Source organism: Mesoplodon densirostris, chromosome 9 (genome assembly GCF_025265405.1).
Source record: "Mesoplodon densirostris isolate mMesDen1 chromosome 9, mMesDen1 primary haplotype, whole genome shotgun sequence".
In the NCBI taxonomy this organism is placed as follows: Eukaryota; Metazoa; Chordata; class Mammalia; order Artiodactyla; family Ziphiidae; genus Mesoplodon; species Mesoplodon densirostris.
In genome coordinates this window covers 40,087,593-40,105,836 of record NC_082669.1, presented here as the reverse complement: position 1 = coordinate 40,105,836, position 18,244 = coordinate 40,087,593, and the positions used below count along the sequence as shown (strand labels likewise).

At 35.7% G+C, this 18,244-nt stretch overlaps 1 protein-coding gene across 1 annotated transcript in view; it reads left to right on the top strand.

Moving 5' to 3' along the window:
• The window catches only part of ABCB5 (ATP binding cassette subfamily B member 5), a 129,569-nt gene that overhangs the window by 6,260 nt on the left and 105,065 nt on the right, over positions 1–18,244 (top strand).

Sequence of the window (18,244 nt, the reverse complement as noted above, 5' to 3'; positions counted from 1 at the left end):
TAATTTTAACACTCTCTGCCAAAATAAACTTTATTCCCTATAACTTAAAAAAAAAAAAAAAAAAAAAAAAAAAAACACCTTTCAGAATTCTGCCTCTTTGTTCCCACCCAGGAAAACCTACAGGCAAGATCATCCTAATCCAGTGAGCACCTTGGGGTTTCTAACACAAGTGCTTTGGCCCACCAGACTCATATCTACTCGTAGGGTGAGACTTGGGGAAAATAAACTAGTCCCTAGTCCCAGGAAACCCAAAGACTTTGTTTTTTGCTTAAACTATTTGGCCCTGGATTTCTGTCACTTGTAACCTAGAGTCCTAACTAATATGCTCTAGTCAGGAATGTTCAACTTTTAACACATAAAATTTGCAAAGTAAACCAGGTAGGTAACCTTGTTCAGACTACCAGTGCTAAAACAATTCATGCCATGCCATTGTTGCCTTTGATGTTGAGGCCTTTCGGTCACCTACAGAAGTTCCTATGGTACTAGAAGCCAGACTTCTAAGAAACATAAAATCTGTCGTAGGTGTTCCAGAAAGGTAAAAGGAAAACCACCTTTCTGACCAGACGAGGACGTTTGGAAAATGGAGGAATGCCGTGCTCAAAGAGCCTTTCTTCTAAGCTTCTCGGACTCTCCCCTCCTGTCCCTTTTGTCTACATTCTGATATACTCCACGCCTGAGCCCTTTACCCAGTTCCACTTTTCTCAGAGATTCTTTAGATAGCATTAGCTCTGTGTGAGAAAGTATCCCTTTCATCAAGAAACTAACCGAATCTTAGCTCCTCCCCTCACCTTCATGCCTATAGTGGCAGCTGTTGAGATGTAGCCGTTCCTTAGATTTACAAGTTTCTCAAGCAGGTCTTCTCCATCCTTAACTCATTATATTCAATTCTTTGCTGCTCCAATTATTACTTCTTTGGTCACACACAGAATTTCAGAACAGATGGACCTGGATGCCAAATGTTGCTGTAAAGTTTAACGTTTTTCTTGCTCTAAATTTAAAATGTCACTATAATACTCAGTCTATGAAGAATTTAAAGCTATTGTTTTTAAAAAGTGCCCTATAACTCCTGGAGAAGTAGTAGTACATTAACACATTACCTCAGAATAGAGTTAGTATATAGAAAACAACCCACCCACATATGCTACAAGTACATCTAATATATGAATACAAGAATTTGTCTTGTTTTATAGCAATAGCACAAGAACTTCTGTGTTAGTTAGTCATGTTCTGTGTTAGTCATGTTTTTTTATTTTCTTTATTTTCTGATGCTTTGACATCTTGGGGCCTTATTGACCCTAGAGGGACTACCCCTCCTATGGTTAGCTAATTCCTAGAGATAGCAGACAATTCATCCTGGAGTACTCCTTTTATATGCAAGCCATATAAAATCCAGAGCCCATACCTTTAGCCATCTCTTTTATTAGGCTATCACATGCTGAGCAAGCCAGTATCCTACCCTAATCACCACAAGGAAGGTAAGGTGCCAGGACAACTAGAGACAGCCCCTATACCCCAGAGTCCACTGAAATTATTCACACTAACCAATTCTAAGCCTGCTTATCCTGCTTTGCCTTGCCTTTTTCACAGAAACTACAGTAAAGGCTCTTGCACACGGTCTCCTCTGCTTCCTCTGCCTGCTTTCCAGCCCTGCTGCTTTCTTGGGTGGCACTGATGGAGCAGTATGCTTCATGTTTCTAGGGATCTGTGGGTATGAACTTCTTCCTTCATGAAAGTCATTTCTGTGTCTATATGTCTTACCATATCTGATTAAAATAAATCCTGGGTACATTTAAAAATACATCCTAATTCTATTAACTATTCAGCAAAATAGCTTCTAGTAGTAAATGTATTATTAATCTAATATTTTCTACAATATTCAGAGGTTTCCTTGTGAAACATTTTCTTTTTAAGTAAGACTTCAAGAGAGGAAAATTCAACCCTACTGAGACTATTTTGGAATGAATCACTTCCATATTCTTTAGGAAAAACTCAGTAATAATCCAAGTTTATTGAGTTGGATTAGTGCTCTAATAATCTCTATAATCCCTTTTTGATATGAATAAAATACTGTGAGTCACCTGAGGAAAAATAATTTTCCCTTTTGTAGATTAGAAGTGATTTCAGAAATTTTTACAAAACTCAAGGGGAAAGGCATTGCTTCTAATAACTTCCCTAATTGTTCATTCAGAACTGGTGGTTTATCTTGTAATTTATTTAGGAAGGAGCTATTAAGAAGCAAGTGACCCTCACATGTGACTAGCTAGTGTTTCCTCCCCTGGAGGAAATTAATCTTGCAACAAATCATGCATTTTCTTTTAGTTGATGTTTAAATGAGAATGGAGTTCATGGCCTGGATGTGGACAAAATATATTTATAAATGCCTGGCTGCCTGGCTGGGAGATTTTACACACAAGAGCCACATTAATGTAACCTTTCATAATTCATATTATGAAATAAAAACATCATTGTCCCAGAGAAGTTATTTTTCCTCCATTTAGAAGAGGAACTTGAAAAAAATTCTGTGTATAAAAACAACCAGGGGTAGAGCCAGGTGCCCATTACTTTATGCAATGGACCTCAAACTCTAATTTGAATAAAATCATTTGTAGAGCTTGTTAAAAATGTGTATTCATGGGCCATACTCTCCAGAGATTCTAATTCAAAAGTCTGAAGAGGGGGTCAAGAATCTGCATTTTTATCAAGAAGTCTGTATCCTGACACAGGTGTTCCAAGAATCACAATATAATAATCACAGGGAAACCACTAGCCTGCTTTGCCTGCTTTGGAAGACTCATTGTTGAGCCATGTATGCAGTCATCTGCCAGCTTTTGGGTTCTAGTATCTCCTAGTAGCAGCTTCTCTCTAAACATCCAGTTGATAATATTAAGTTCATGTATATAGTATATATACATTTATAGGTAGGTAGATCTAGATACCTAGATATAGATATGTTACTGATACCACCTCATCTGATCCAGACATAAATGGGTAAAATTTCCAGCTCTGTCACTTACTGACTATCCAAGTCAGACCAAGTTAAACACTTTGAATCTGCTTCCTCATTTTTTTTTTTTTTTGCTGTATGCGGGCCTCTCACTGCTGTGGCCTCTCCCGTTGCGGAGCACAGGCTCCGGACACACAGGCTCCGCGGCCATGGCTCCCAGGCCCAGCCGCTCCGCGGCATGTGGGATCTTCCGGGATCGGGGCACGAACCCGTGTCCCCTGCATCGGCAGGCGGACTCTCAACCACTGCGCCACCAGGGAAGCCCTGCTTCCTCATTTTTTAAAATGGAATTATAATGCCACTTCACAAAATTGTGATGAGGATTAAAGGAGCATTTGTATATAATGCATTTAACCCAGTACCCAGCAAAGAACAAGGATAGGAGTGGAGACAATACAACCAATTGATGTTTTATACATTTGTAAAGAAATTGTTGTATGGTTTCCAGAGCTCTTTCAAACACATCATTTAATTATATCCTCACAATGTGCATGTGAGGTAGAGGGTACAGATGATTGTTCCAGTTTTAAAATGAGGTTTAATCTTAGTCTACTGCCACGATCATTTGATCATAGACTCCGTGGGAAAAAATGAGCCTCGAAGTGGTTGAGAGAGTAGGAGTGTCTTTTGCCTTTTGAAGCCAAGGAATTAGTGTGCCCCCGAATGCTTCTTAAAACTTCAGAGCTCAAGGTGAATTTCAAATCTGTAGAATGGCAGAGTAGTAGTGGTTAAGAGCATAGGTTTTGGAGTAGACAAATTTGGCTCTGCCACTTTAGTAGTTGTGTTAACTTGACAATGTTATTTAAGTCTTCTAAGCCTCAATAGCTTCTTATAAAAATGAGACTAATAAAGCAATGATTAAATAAGATAATTTTCATAATAGCAATAATAATATCTAATATTTATTGACACCTCCATAAAATATTTTGTACAGTGTATAACAGAGTAGTGCTCAGAATAGAGCTAGTATATAAGAAACCACCCACCCACACATGCTACAGGTACTGCTAATGTATAGGAACTGTTATTACTGTTGCTAACAAAGAGTAAAGCAATAAATTTTTTATTAATGTGAAGAGATAGCTAATGGACGAATTTTTAGTCAGTATTATAACCACTTACTTTATTAGGAAACAGAGTAAACATGAGGAAACTATGTAACTAGGCCCAGATCACAAAATGACTCCATGGCAGGGTCAGATTTCTGCCCTGTCCAAGACCTTGTCTCTTCTCCAGGGATCACTGTGATCCTTTCATTTCACTCAAAAGAAAGACTTACACTTAGAGAATTCCCTCGTAGCGTTCCATGGCTTTATACCAAATGCTTTGGGATCTGGAAAATTACCTTATACTCTGATGTTTAATATTCTGAGTTTCTGTTAAACATGGAGTTTTTGCTGAATTAAAGGCCCACACAGTTCTTACAGGTTCCAGTTTGGAACCAACCCTAAATCTTTTGTGGCTTTGAGTTAGTCTTGGCAAAACACTTCCAGAGTGGGAGGATTTTTTAATGCGTTTCTTTAAAGAGTCACTTTAAAGCATTCATTTAGGCTCAAACCAAAGTAAACTGACCAATCTATTCCCATGGATTTTAGAGGAACAAGGGTTAGAATTCAGAGGAAATGTGGTAAGCAAAGCCTACTGAGAATTTGGTTGATACTGCAGGCCATTAAGTGACCATGGTGTCACTAAAAGGAACTTTCTCACAAGGGAATTTTCTCACAAAAGTTCCTACTGTGTTATGCTCCCATAATATTAGAAGTGTTTTGAATATATATCTGTATATATACACACATAATATTTATACTTTGTACCAATGCCAAAGGTTGTCATAAAGTTGATATTTTGCTGAATATCAAATATCAAACTTCCAGTATAAAAGAATAACTCTAAACAACTTTTATTGACTATAGCAGTGAAAATATAAAAGTCTAACACGACAGTGAAGAACCATAATTTTCCAAACACTGTCAGCTGCTAACAGCTCCTACACTTATTACAGAGCACATCTGCCTTACTGAGTAGATATTTTTCTAAGTAAAAGACAAAGATATTTTCCCACAATACTTTTTTTTCCTCTTCTCCATAGTTTTTATATTCTTTGTTAGATCTGAAAATTGTATATGACTTTGGAGCTTTTTCACCCTCAGGAATATTTGAGATGGGAAACTGATATTCTGCTCTTAATTCTTTCTCATAAGTTATGAAGAATTTTAAGTGGGGCTTTTTTTCCTGAAAGAACTCATGGCTCAAATATATTTTAAAAGTTAAAAAATATATCTTATATTGGTGACATTGTTTAGTATTAGGATGAATGTTATTATCCAGTAATCCTATAAAGATTAAAAGAATAATACCATTTTATTTCTATTGTACTCTATCTTTAAAATAATGTAATAATTGTTTTTAATAGTTTTCCTAAATCTATCTAGCTAAAGTACCTTCTCTTCTTTTAACATTCAGTCAAATTTCTTACTTAGTTAACTCTTATCTTTTTTTAATTGAGATATAATTGACATACAATATTGTGTAAGTTTAAGGTGTACAACATGTTGATTTGATACCTTTATATTGCAATATGATTACCACTGTAGCATTACCTAACACCTCTAGCACATCACATAATTATAATTTCATTTTGTGTGAGAACATTTAAGATCTAATCTCTTAGCAACTTTAAAGCATATAATACATGATTGTTGACTATTGTCACACTACTCTGCATTAGATCTTCAGAATTTATTTATCTTCTAACCACAAATTTGTACCCTTTGGCTATCATCTCCACCTCCCCATTTCTCCCACTTCCCAGCCCCTGGAAATAGCCATACTACTCTGTTTCTGTGAATTAGCTTTTTTAGATTTCACATACAGCATACCTCAGAGATATTGCAGGTTTGGTTCCAGACCACTGCAATAAAGCAAGTCACACAAATTTTTGGTTTCCCCAAAATTATGAAAGTTATGTTTACACGGTACTACAGTCTATTAAACGTGCTATGGTATTATGTCTTTAAAAACATGTACATACCTTAATTAAATAATACTTTATTACTAAAAATGCTAACCATCATCTGGGCCTTCAGCAAGTTGTAATGTTTTTGCAATACTATGATCAGATATAACTGATCATAGGTCACCATAACTAAATACAATAATAATGAAAAAGTTTGAAATATCACAAGAATTATCAAAAGTGAAACACAGATATGAAGAGAGCAAATGCTCTTGGAAAAAAATGTCACTGATAGACTTGCTCAACACAAGATTGCAACAAAACTTCAAGTTGTAAAAAACTCAATATCTGCAAAGTGCAATAAAGCTAAATGCAGTAAAACGAGGCATGCCTATATAAGTAAGATCATGCAGTATTTGTCTTTGTCTGACTTATCTCACTTGGCATAATGTGTCCATCCATGTTGTTAAAAATAGCAAGATTTCCTCCTTTTCCATGGAGGAAAATATTCCATTGTATACATATACCACATCTTGTTTATCCGTTCATCCATTCATGAATGCTTAAGTTGTTTCCATATTTTGGCTATTGTGAGTAATGCTGCAATAAACATGAGGTGCAGATATCTCTTCAATACGCTGTTTTTATTTCCTCTGTATATCTACCCAAAAGTGGAATTGCTGAATCATTATGGCAGTTCTACATTTAATATTTTGAGCAACCTCCATACTGGCTTTAGTATCAGGGTAATGCTGGTTTTGTAAAATAAGTTTGGGTGGGTTCCCTGCTCTTCAAATTTTGGAAGAGTATGAGAAGGATTGGCATTAATTCTTCTCTAAGTGCTTGGTAAAATTTACAGGGAAACCATGTGTTCCTGGCCTTTTCTTTCTTGGGAGGTTTTTGATTACTGATTGAATATTCTTACTTATTATTGGTCTGTTCAGGTCTTCTACTTCTTCATGATTCTTGATTGGTTGTCATGAATCTTGATAGATTGTATCTTTTTCTAGGAATTTATCCATTTGTTCTAGGTTATCTAGCTTGTTGGTATGTAATTTTTCATAGTAGACTCTTATGATCTTTTGTATTTTGTGTCATTGATTGTAATAACTCCTTTCATTTCTGATTTTATTTATCTGAGTATTTTCTCTCTTTTTCTTAGTCTACCTAATGGTTTGTCAGTTTCATTTATCTTTATTGTTTATTTATTTATTTTTTTGGCCACGCTGCACGGCATGCGGGATCTTAGTTTCCCTGACCGGGGATCAAACCCATGCCCCCTACAGTGGAACTGTGGAGTCTTAACCACTGGACCACCAGGGAAGTCCCAATTTTGTTTATCTTTTTAAAAAATCAGCCCTTAGTTTCTTTTTTTCTGTTGTTTTTCTAGTCTCAATGTCATTTATTTACATTCTGATCTTTCTTACTTCCTTCCTTCTACTAGCTTTAGGCTTAGTTTGTTCTTTTTCTAGTTCCTTGAAGTGTACAGTTAGGTTGTTTATTTGAGATTTTTCATTTTCTTAATGTAAGCATTTATCATTATAATCTTCTCTCTTAGAACTACTTTTGCTGCATCCTATAAATTTTGGTATGTTGTGTTTCCATTTTCATTTCTTTCAAGACTTTAAATTTCCCTTTTGATTTCTTCTTTGATTCAATGTTTGTTCAGGGGTATGTTGTCTTAATTTCCACATATTTGTGAATTTCCCAGTTTTCTTCTGTTATTGATTTCTAGTTTCACACTATTATGGTCCAAAAAGATACTTGGTATTTCAATCTTCTTAAATTTGCTAAGACTTGTTTTGTGAGCTAACATATGATATATCCTGGAGAATATTCCGTGCATGCTTGAGAATAATGTGTATTCTGCTGCTGTCGGATGGAATGTTCTGTATATGTCTGATAGGTTCATTTGGTCTAAAGTAAAATTCTAGTCCAATATCTCCTTATTAATTTTCTGTCTGGATTATCTATCCACTGTTGAAAGTGAGATACTGAAGTTCCCTACTATTATTATATTGTTCTCTGTTTCTCCCTTTAGATCTGTTAGTATTTGCTTAATATGTTTAGGTGCTCCAATGTCAGGTGTATACATATTTATAATTGTTATATCCTCTTGATGAATTGACCTCTTTATCATTATATAATGATTACCTTCTTTGTCTCTTGTTACAATTTTTACTTAAAGTCCATTTTGTCTGATATAAATGTGGCTACCCCTATTCTCTCTTGATTTCCATTTGCATGGAATATCTTTTTCCATCCCTTCACTTTGCACCTATGTGTGTCCTTAAAGGTGAAGTGAATCTCTTGTAGGCATATACTTGGGTCTTGGTGTTTTTTTTAATTCTGTCAGCCACTTTATGCCTTTTGATTGGAGAATTTAATCTGTTTACATTTTAGTAATTATTGATAGGTGAGGACTTACTAATGCCATCTTATTGTTTTCTGGCTATTTTGTAGTTCCATTGCTTCTCTCTTCCTCTCTTGCTAGCTTCCTTTGTGAATTCATGATTATCATAGTGGTATGCTTTAATTCCCTTCTCTTTATATATTGTGTATCTACTGTAGGTTTTTACTCTCTGGTTACCATGAGGGTTATTTGAAACGTCTTTTGCCAGTTATTTTAAGCTGATAACAACCTAACTTTGATCACATCTAGAAACTCTTCCCTTTTACTCCTTCCCCCCCTTTTATGTTTTAATGTAATAATTTAACTATTTTTATTATATTGCATATCCATTAACTAATTATTGTAGCTATGGTTATTTTAATACTTTTGTCCTTTAACCTTTATACTTAGAGTTAAGTAGTGCCACCATATTACAGTGTTAGACTATTCTGAATTTGACTATATACTTAACTTTACCTGTGTTTTTTATATTTTTATATATTTACATGTTACTAATTAATGTCCTTTTATTTCAACTTTAAGAACTCCTGTCAGCATAGGCAGGTCTTGTGGTGATGAATTCCCTCAGCTTTTGTTTGTCTGGGAAAGTCTTTATCTCTCCTTCATTTATGAATGACAGCTTTGCCAAGGTATTCTTGGTTGGCAGTTTTCTTCTTTCAGTGCTTTGACTATATCATCCCACTTTCTCCTGGCCTGCAAGGTTTCTGCTGAAAACTCTGCTGTTAGCCTTATGAGAGGGTTGCCTTATACGTGAGGAATTTCTTTTGTCTTGCTGCTTTAAAAATTCTCTCTTTGTCTTTGATTTTAGACAATTTTTTCATAATATGTCTTGGAGAAGATTATTTTGAGTTGAAATTGCTTGTAAACTTATGTGCCTCATCAACTAGAATGTCCAATCTCTCCCCAGATTTGGGAAGTTCACAGTCATTATTTCTTAAAATAAGCTTTCTACCCCTTTCTCCCTCCTCCTTCTATGACTCTAATAACACATAGATTATTTCTCTTGATAGTATCCTATAGTTCATGTAAGCCTTCTTCACCTTCTTCACTCTTTTTCATTCATTTATTTATCATTTTATTTTCATTTTTTCTTTGTTATCCTCTGGCTGGTAATTTCAAATGACCTGTCTTCTACTTCATAGATTCTTCCTTCTTCTTCATTGATAGGCTGTTGACAGTTTCTATTTCATGTTTTCCATTCATTGCACTCTTCATCTCCAGAATTAGTTTGGTTCTCTTTTTATGATTTTTGTTTCTTTTATACTTCTCATTTGTTCAAGTATTGTATCCCTGATTTTGTTGAATTGTCTTTCTGTTTTCTAGTAGCTCACTGAGCTTCCTTAAAACAGTTATTTTGAATTCTTTATCAGGCAAATCTCAGATCTCCATTTCTTTGGGATCACTTACTAGAAAATTATTGTGTTCCTTTGGTAGTGTCCAGTTTCCTTGATTTTTTATATTTCTTGAAGTCTTACATTGCTGTCTTTGCATTTGAAGAAGCGGCCACCTCTTCTAGTCTTTACTGACTGACTTCAGGAGAGAAATATACTCCATCAGCCCTGTTAGGAATTCTGAGGTTTTCTTAGACCTTTTCTGTCGGTATGTCTACTCCACACTTCTTACTCCCTCTTGGAGGGAAATTCTTAAGACTGTATGCCTTCTCTTGATCCTGCAAAGCCAGACCAGGTTCTGACAGCTTCTCATTTTCTTTATTTTCCTAGGGCATTTCTCAGTTTTGTGTGCTTTTTCCCAGTCCTGTAAACTTGGGTCAGCTTTCTACACATGTGCATACATGCTCACTAGCTATTTGCAAAGCCTTGCTTCCACCATCCTCAGGGGTGTACACAGGGAGACAGCCACAGGGTTGGGAGGTAGTTGAGTGTGGGTGAGGCATGCAGAATGTTGGGGGTACCCATGGGCCAATTGGGTAGATCTGTAGGCAAGGCATCTCAAGCAGCTTAAGAGCTGGCTTCTTGATGGAGCCTTCCATATGGCTAGTAGGATCTGCATCCCTTCGATATGTTCCATTCTGAGCTCTGACTGCTATTATCCCAGCCACTCCCTGTCCCTTAGTCATGCAGCACACCTCAGTGTTCTAGATGGGGCAAGAAAGGAATTGGTATCTTTAACGGCCTCCTGCATAGCTGAGAAAGTTAAACTATTCCTCTTACCCTCTTCAATCCATTCAATCTCAGATTTTTTCTCCAACAGTGTACTGGAGCTTTTCTGCTGGACTACCCCCAGACATCTCCAAAGGCACTATTGTCTGTGAGTGATTGTCTAAATCAGTGTTTTTTGGATGGAAGATGGTAGAAAGCTCCTACTTCACCATTTTGATATCTAATTCTGCCTTCATCTCTTTTTTTAAAATCATGATGTTACACTGACATCTTGTGGTAATTGATATGGCTAAACTGACAAAATTAAGCAAGCAGTGACATAATTCAAAAAGGAAGAGAGGTATTATTGAGTTGTAGACATTGTGCTTAGTGCTGCAGTAAGAATTAAATAGCTTGCCCAAAGTTATATGTGTGGGGAATCCAGAATTTGACTTTAGGTAGTTTGACTCTAGCAATGTGCTTTCAAATATGATAGTGACTAGCCATGTGTGGCTTTTTAAATTTAAATTAATTAAATTATATAAAACTAGAAATTCATTTCCCTTAACAGCCACATTACAAGTGCTCAATAGCTACACATGCCTAGTGAGTACCATCTTGCACAATGTAGAGAATATCTCCATTTTTGCAGAAACTTTTGTTGGACAACACCGCCCTAGAAGCAAAACTCTTGACATCTCTACTACACCACTTCACCTGTGCTTTTATATAACACTGTCAGAGTATTAAAGCAAGTTTATTCTCAAAATTTTAATTATTCCTTCTCTGCAGATGACTATTACAAGTATATATCTAGCTTGGCAATTTTCCTAATTATCAGTGCCACATTTCCATCTGTATGGCAGATTTGTTCACTTGGACACTCTAATATAAACCCAAACTTTCATTTTTAAACAGAATGTCACTTTTTCCCCCAAACCAGCTTCCTCTCCTCACTTCCCCATTTCCATCTTTCCTACTCTTTTATTCCCAGTTTCTGAAGTTTAGTCATTGAACTTTTATTTTTGATTCCTTCTTTCTTGTCCTCTGAATCTGCATCTTGTCAACCTTTCCTTAAAAATATCTCTCAAATATGACTTTCTTACTGCTATAAAACTACACTATAATGGGTCTACCTGAATCTTGTCTTTTCCCAAGTCCCTACAGTCAACGCTTGACATCAGATTAAATGTATCAAATATCAATAGCCCTGTCACTCTCATTCTCAGAAAATTATAATAGTTGCCTGAAAAATTGTGCAGTGCCTTCTACAATCTTATCTACCTTATCTCTTTCTTGATTTTGGCATGAACTGTTCATTCTAACCAGACCGGTCTCATGCCTCTATTGTGAAATAATTCACCTTTGCATTCCTGAAATTATGTTCTTGTTCCTCCTCCACAAATCTCCATTTATTGACATCTTAACCACCCTCCAAAGACTAACTTCAGGGCCCTTCTCATCTGTGTGGTAAAACCATTTAGGTCATAATGTTCTTTGTAGATGCTGGAATAGTCACTCTATGTACTATTCATCACATAACTTCCTGTCTTGTTGGGTGTGATAGTCAGGATTCTCCAGAAAAACCTATTTGTTTTGTCTATATCTATATCTATCTGTATCTGCCTATCTAGAGAGAGAGAGATTGGAAATGGGGAGCACTGATTTTTAGAAATTGGCTCACATGAATGTGGTGGCTGGCAAGCCCAAAATCCTCAGGGCAATCTAGGAGGCTAGAAATTCTAGCAAGAAGTTGATATTTTGAGTCTGAAGACAGTCCTTGAAGTAGAATTATTTCCTTTTTAGAGGACCTCAGTCTTCTCTCTTAGGGCTTTAACAGATTAGATGATGCCCACCCATGTTATGAAGGGTAATCTGCTGTACTCAAAATCTACTAACTTAAATGTCAATCACAACTAAAAAAATACCTTCACAACATCCTTTAGATTGGTGTTTAATAAAAAAACTGGGTGCCATTGCCTAGCCAAACTGACACATAAAATAAACCATCACATCAGATATATATAATTTTGGAGGTCTTATATATAATTCTCAACTCTGCAATCTAGGTAGACATGTGGAGGGAAGAAGATAACAGCATTTGAGGATATGCAGTAAGACAAAGTATAAATATTAGAGGATATGTAAACAATTGGAGCTTGTTTTCTTTTCATTTTTATTGGACTATAGTTGCTTTACAATGTTGTGTTAGTTTCTACTGCAGCAAAGTGAATCAGCTATATGTATACATGTATCCCCTCTTTTTTGGATTTCCTTCCCATTTAGGTCACTACAGAGCATCGAGTACAGTTCCCTGTGCTATACAGTAGGTTCTCATTAGTTACCTATTTTATACATAGTATCAGTAGTGTATATATGTCAATCCCAATCTCCCAATTCCTCGCACCCCCCCTTTCCCCCTTGATATCCATATATTTGTTCTCTCCGCCTGTATCTCTACTTCTGCTTTGCAAATAAGATCATCTATACCATTTTTCAAGATTCCACATATATGCATTAATACATGATATTTGCTTTTCTCTTTCTGACTTACTTCACTCTGTAATGACAGTCTCTAGGTCCATCCACGTCTCTACAAATGACCCAATTTCGTTGCTTTTTATGGCTGAGTAATATTCCACTGTATATATCTACCACATCTTCTTTATTCATTGCTCTGTTGATGGACGTTTAGGTTGCTTCCATGTCCTGGCTATTGTAAATAGTGCTTCAATGAACATTGAATGTATTGCATGTATTTTTTTGAATTATGGTTTTCTCTGGATACATGCCCAGGCAAGGGATTGCTGGATCATATGGTAGCTCTATATTTAGTTTTTTAAAAAACCACCATACTGTCCTCCATAGTGGCTGTACCAATTTATATTTCCACCAACAGTGAAGGAGGGTTTCTTTTTCTCCATAACCTCTCCAGCATTTTTTATTTGTAGACTTTTTAATGATGGCTATTCTGACTGGTGTGAGGCGATGCCTCATTATAGTGTTCATTTGCATTTCTCTAATAATTAGCAATATTGAGCATCTTTTTGTGTGCATATTGGCCATCTGTATGTCTTCTTTGGAGAAATGTCTATTTATGTCTCCTGCCCACTTTTTGATTGGGTTGTTTGTTTGTTTTTTTATGTTAAGCTGTATGAACTGTATGTTTGTATATTTTGGAAATTAATCCCTTGCCAGTAGCATTGTTTGCAAATATTTTCTCCCAGACCACAGGTTGTATGTTTTGTTTATGGTTTCCTTTGCTGTGCGAAAGCTTTCCCATTTAATTAGGTCCCATTTGTTTATTTTTGATTTTATTTCCATTACTCTAGGAGAGGAATCCAAGAAAAATATTGCTGCAATTTATGTCAAAGAGTGTTCTGCCTATGTTTTCCTCTAGGAGTGTTAGAGTATCTGGTCTTAACATTTAGGTCTTCAATCCATTTTGAGTTTATTTTTGTATGTGGTGTTAGAGAATGTTCTAATTTCATTCCTTTACATGTAGCTGCCAGTTTTCCCAGCACCACTTATTGAACATACTGTCTTTTTTCCATTGTATGTTCTTGCCTCCTTTGTCATAGATTAATTGACCATAAGTGTGTGGGTTTATTTCTGGGCTTTCTATAAGCATGCCCATTATGGCCACTTTTATTCAACATAGGTTTGGAAGTCCTAGCCACAGCAATCAGAGAAGAAAAAGAAACAAAAGGAATCAAAAATTGGAAAAGAAGAAGTAAAACTGTCCCTGTTCGCAGATGATATGACACCATACATAGAAAATCCTAAAATACTACCAGAAAACTATTGATACTACAGTCATCAACGAATTTGGTAAAGTTTCAGGATACAAAATTAATACACAGAAATCTGTTGCATTTTTATACACAAACAACAAAAGATCAGAAAGAAAAATTAAGTATATCACATCTTATACACTGGAATATTACTCAGCCATAAAAAAGAATGAAATAATGCAATTTGCAGCAACATGGATGGACCTAGGGGTTACCATAGTAAGTGAAGTAAGTCAGACAGAGAAATATATAATTTATATGTGGAATCTTAAAAAATGATACAAATGAACTTATATACAAAACAGAAATAGACCCACAGACAGAAAACAAACTTATGGTTACCAAAGGGAAAGGGTGGGGGAGGGATAAATTAGGAGTTGGGGATTAACATATACACACTACTATATATAAAATAGTTAACCAACAAGGACCTACTGTATAGGAGAGGGAACTCTACTCAATATTTTGTAATAACCTACAAGGGAAAAGAGTCTAATATATATGTGTGTATAACTGTACACACTTTGCTATACACCTGAAACTAACACAGCATTGTAAATCAACTATACTTCAATTTAAAAAAAGAAAGAAATTAAGAAAACAATCCAATTTGCCATCACATAAAAAAAAATAAAATACCTAGGAATAAACCTACCTAAGGAAGCAAAAGACCTGAAAACTATAGATGCTGATGAAAGAAATCAAAGATGACACAAACAGATGGAAGGATATTCCGTATTCTTGGATTAGAAGAATCAACATTGGGGAGGGGATGTGGGAACAGATGCATATGTATGACTGATTCACTTTGTTATAAAGCAGAAACTAATAAAAAAAATAGAAAAAAAAAAAAAAGAAGAATCAACATTGTTAAAATGACCATACTGCCGAAAGCAATCTACAGATGCAATGCAACCCCTATCAAATTACTAATGGCATTTTTCACAGTATCAGAAAAAAAGTTTTTGAAATTTCTATGGAAACACAAAAGACCTTGAAGAGCCAAAATAATCTTGAAAAAGAAGAATGGAGCCGGAGAAATCATGCTCCCTGACTTCAGACTATACTACAAAGCTACAGTAATCAAAACATTATGGTACTGGCATAAAAACAGATATTTAAATCAATGGAACAGGATTTACCACAATTTTTTTTATTTAAATTATACAAGGTCCCAGGTGTTGCTGATTCTGCTGGTCTTGGGACCACACTGAGTAGTGAGGCTGTAGTACAGAGAAAAACTGTGTGTGAGTTCCTTAGGAGATGGGAAAATATCTTTTTATTTTTATAAACTAGCAGCCACATCATATAAGCTCAAAATTTGTTTCAATGAATTCATGAAGGAATAGGTAAATAAATATAATCTAATAGGGTAACTATGAATTGTAATACAAGTCAGAATGCTTCAATGAACATAATACAGCTTTGAGCAAAGTTCAGAAGGAAATCAGAGAAGGAGGTGATTATTTAAGGGTAACGACAGTGAGATAATTAAATGAATGCTTTTCATATAGGATTAGTCAATGAATATTTGTTGTGCAAATGTGCCATTGACATTGAAAAGGTTTATTTTACTTATTATAATTACTAACTCAGCTAACTAAAAAACATTATGGGACTAAACAATAGAAAACTGGGTATATAGACACTACACATCTTTAAAAAGAGTGTTTTTTTAGATTCCCTATATGTGCATTAGCACATGGTATTTGTTTTTCTCTTTCTGACTTACTTCACTCTGTATGACAGACTCTAGGTCCATCCACCTCATTACAAATGACTCAATTTCATTCCTTTTCATGGCTGAGTAATATTCCATTGTATATATCTGCCACATCTTCTTTATCCATTCATCTCTCGATGGACACATAGGTTGCTTCCATGTCCTGGCAATTGTAAATAGTGCTGCAATGAACATAGTGGTACATGTATCTTTTTGAATTATGGTTTTCTCAGGGTATATGCCCAGTATTGGGATTGCTGGGTCATATGGTAGTTCTATTTTTAGTTTTTTAAGGAACCTCCAGGGCTTCCCTGGTGACGCAGTGGTCGAGAGTCTGCCTGCTAATGCAGGGGACACGGGTTCATACCCTGGTCTGGGAGGATCCCACATGCCACGGAGCGGCTGGGCCCGTGCGCCACAACTACTGAGCCTACACGTCTGGAGCCTGTGCTCCCCAACAAGAGAGGCCACGGTAGTGAGAGGCCCGCGCACCACGATGAAGAGTGGCCCCCGCTTGCCACAACTAGAGAAAGCCCTCGCACGGAAACGAAGACCCAACACAGCAAAAATAAATAAATTTTAAAAATAAAATAAAAAATAAGGAACCTCCATACTGTTCTCCAAGGTGGCTATATCAATTTACATTCCCACCAACAGTGCAGGAGGGTTCCCTTTTCTCCACACCTTCTCCAGCATTTATTGTTTGTAGATTTTTTAATGATGGCCATTCTGACCAGTGTGAGGGGATATCTCATTGTGGTTTTGATTTGCATTTCTCTAATGATTAGTGATGTTGAGCATCTTTTCATGTGTTTGTTGGCAATCTGTATGTCTTCTTTGGAGAAATGTCCATTTAGGTCTTCCACCCATTTTTGGATTGGGTTGTTTGTTTTTTTGATATTGAGCTGTGTGAGCTGCTTGTATATTTTGCAGATTAATCCTTTGTCAGTTGCTTCATTTGCAAATATTTTCTCCCATTCTGAGGGTTGTCTTTTGGTCTTATTTATGGTTTCCTTTGCTGTGCAAAAGCTTTTAAGTTTCATTAGGTCCCATTTGTTTATTTTTTATTTTATTTCCATTACTCTAGGAGGTAGGTCAAAAAAGATCTTAAAAAAAAACAGTACTGATGAACCTAGTGGCAGGGCAGGAATAAAGACGCAGACGTAGAGAACGGGCTTGAGGACAAGGGGAAGGAGAAGCTGGGACAACGTGAGAGAGTAGCATTGACATATATACATTACCAAATGTAAAATGATTGGCTAGTGGAAAGCTGCTGCATAGCACAAAGAGATCAGCTAGATGCTTTGTGACGACCTAAAAGGGTGGGATAGGGAGGATGGGAGGGAGGCTCAAGAGGGAGGGGATATGGGGATATATGTATACTTATAGCTTATTCACTTTGTTGTACAACAGAAACTAACAACATTGTAAAGCAATTATACTCCAATAAAGATATAAAAAAATAATGATAAAAATTTTTTTAAAAAGAAAAGCCATCTGAGAACTAAAAATAAATAAATAAATCTAAATTGTAGCGAACAGAAAAAATTAAAAAATTTTAAAAAAAGAGTGTTTATTTGGCTCAATGAGTTTTCTTTGCTCACTTTGTTTCCCAAGTACAGTATGATAAGAACACAGTGTGCTTTACCTGGAAATTCACCATTGTTGTAATCAGATATTAAGGCGTGATCAGAAAATAAGCTTAGAAAAACACAGTTCTGAAAGCAGTTAGTTATTTGTTGAGGGGGGAAATTACACATAATTTTGGTGTAAATGAAGAGATCATGCACTTACCAAGGTAGGCCTAAATTGTTTGGGTTTTTTTATGAATTTATGAGTTATATTATATAACTTAATTTCTATAAAGTGTAATGATTGATAGAGTTTAATTACTTACTGGATTAAATTAAACTCCATTAAATAACTGGAGATGGTATAACATCAGTACAGCAATTATGAAGATTTCTTGTATGAAGTTATGACCATTGGTTTCCAAAACAGGAAGCATATGCCAGTGTATTTGTATCATGTCTTCCTTCTCAAGTGCTAAAACCATTTCTGACTCACTGTGATCATTTCTTCATGGAGAAGCATACCTTTGAAAGTGTATTCTACAGGTTTTTACAGAGGCTTAGGAAGTATTTAATTAATTACTAATTTCACTCTAGAGTTTAAATTTGCATTTGTTATAATCATCCTAATATAGGTGATACGTTACATGGTCTAACAAATCAGATTGAGGCAAAAACAACTGA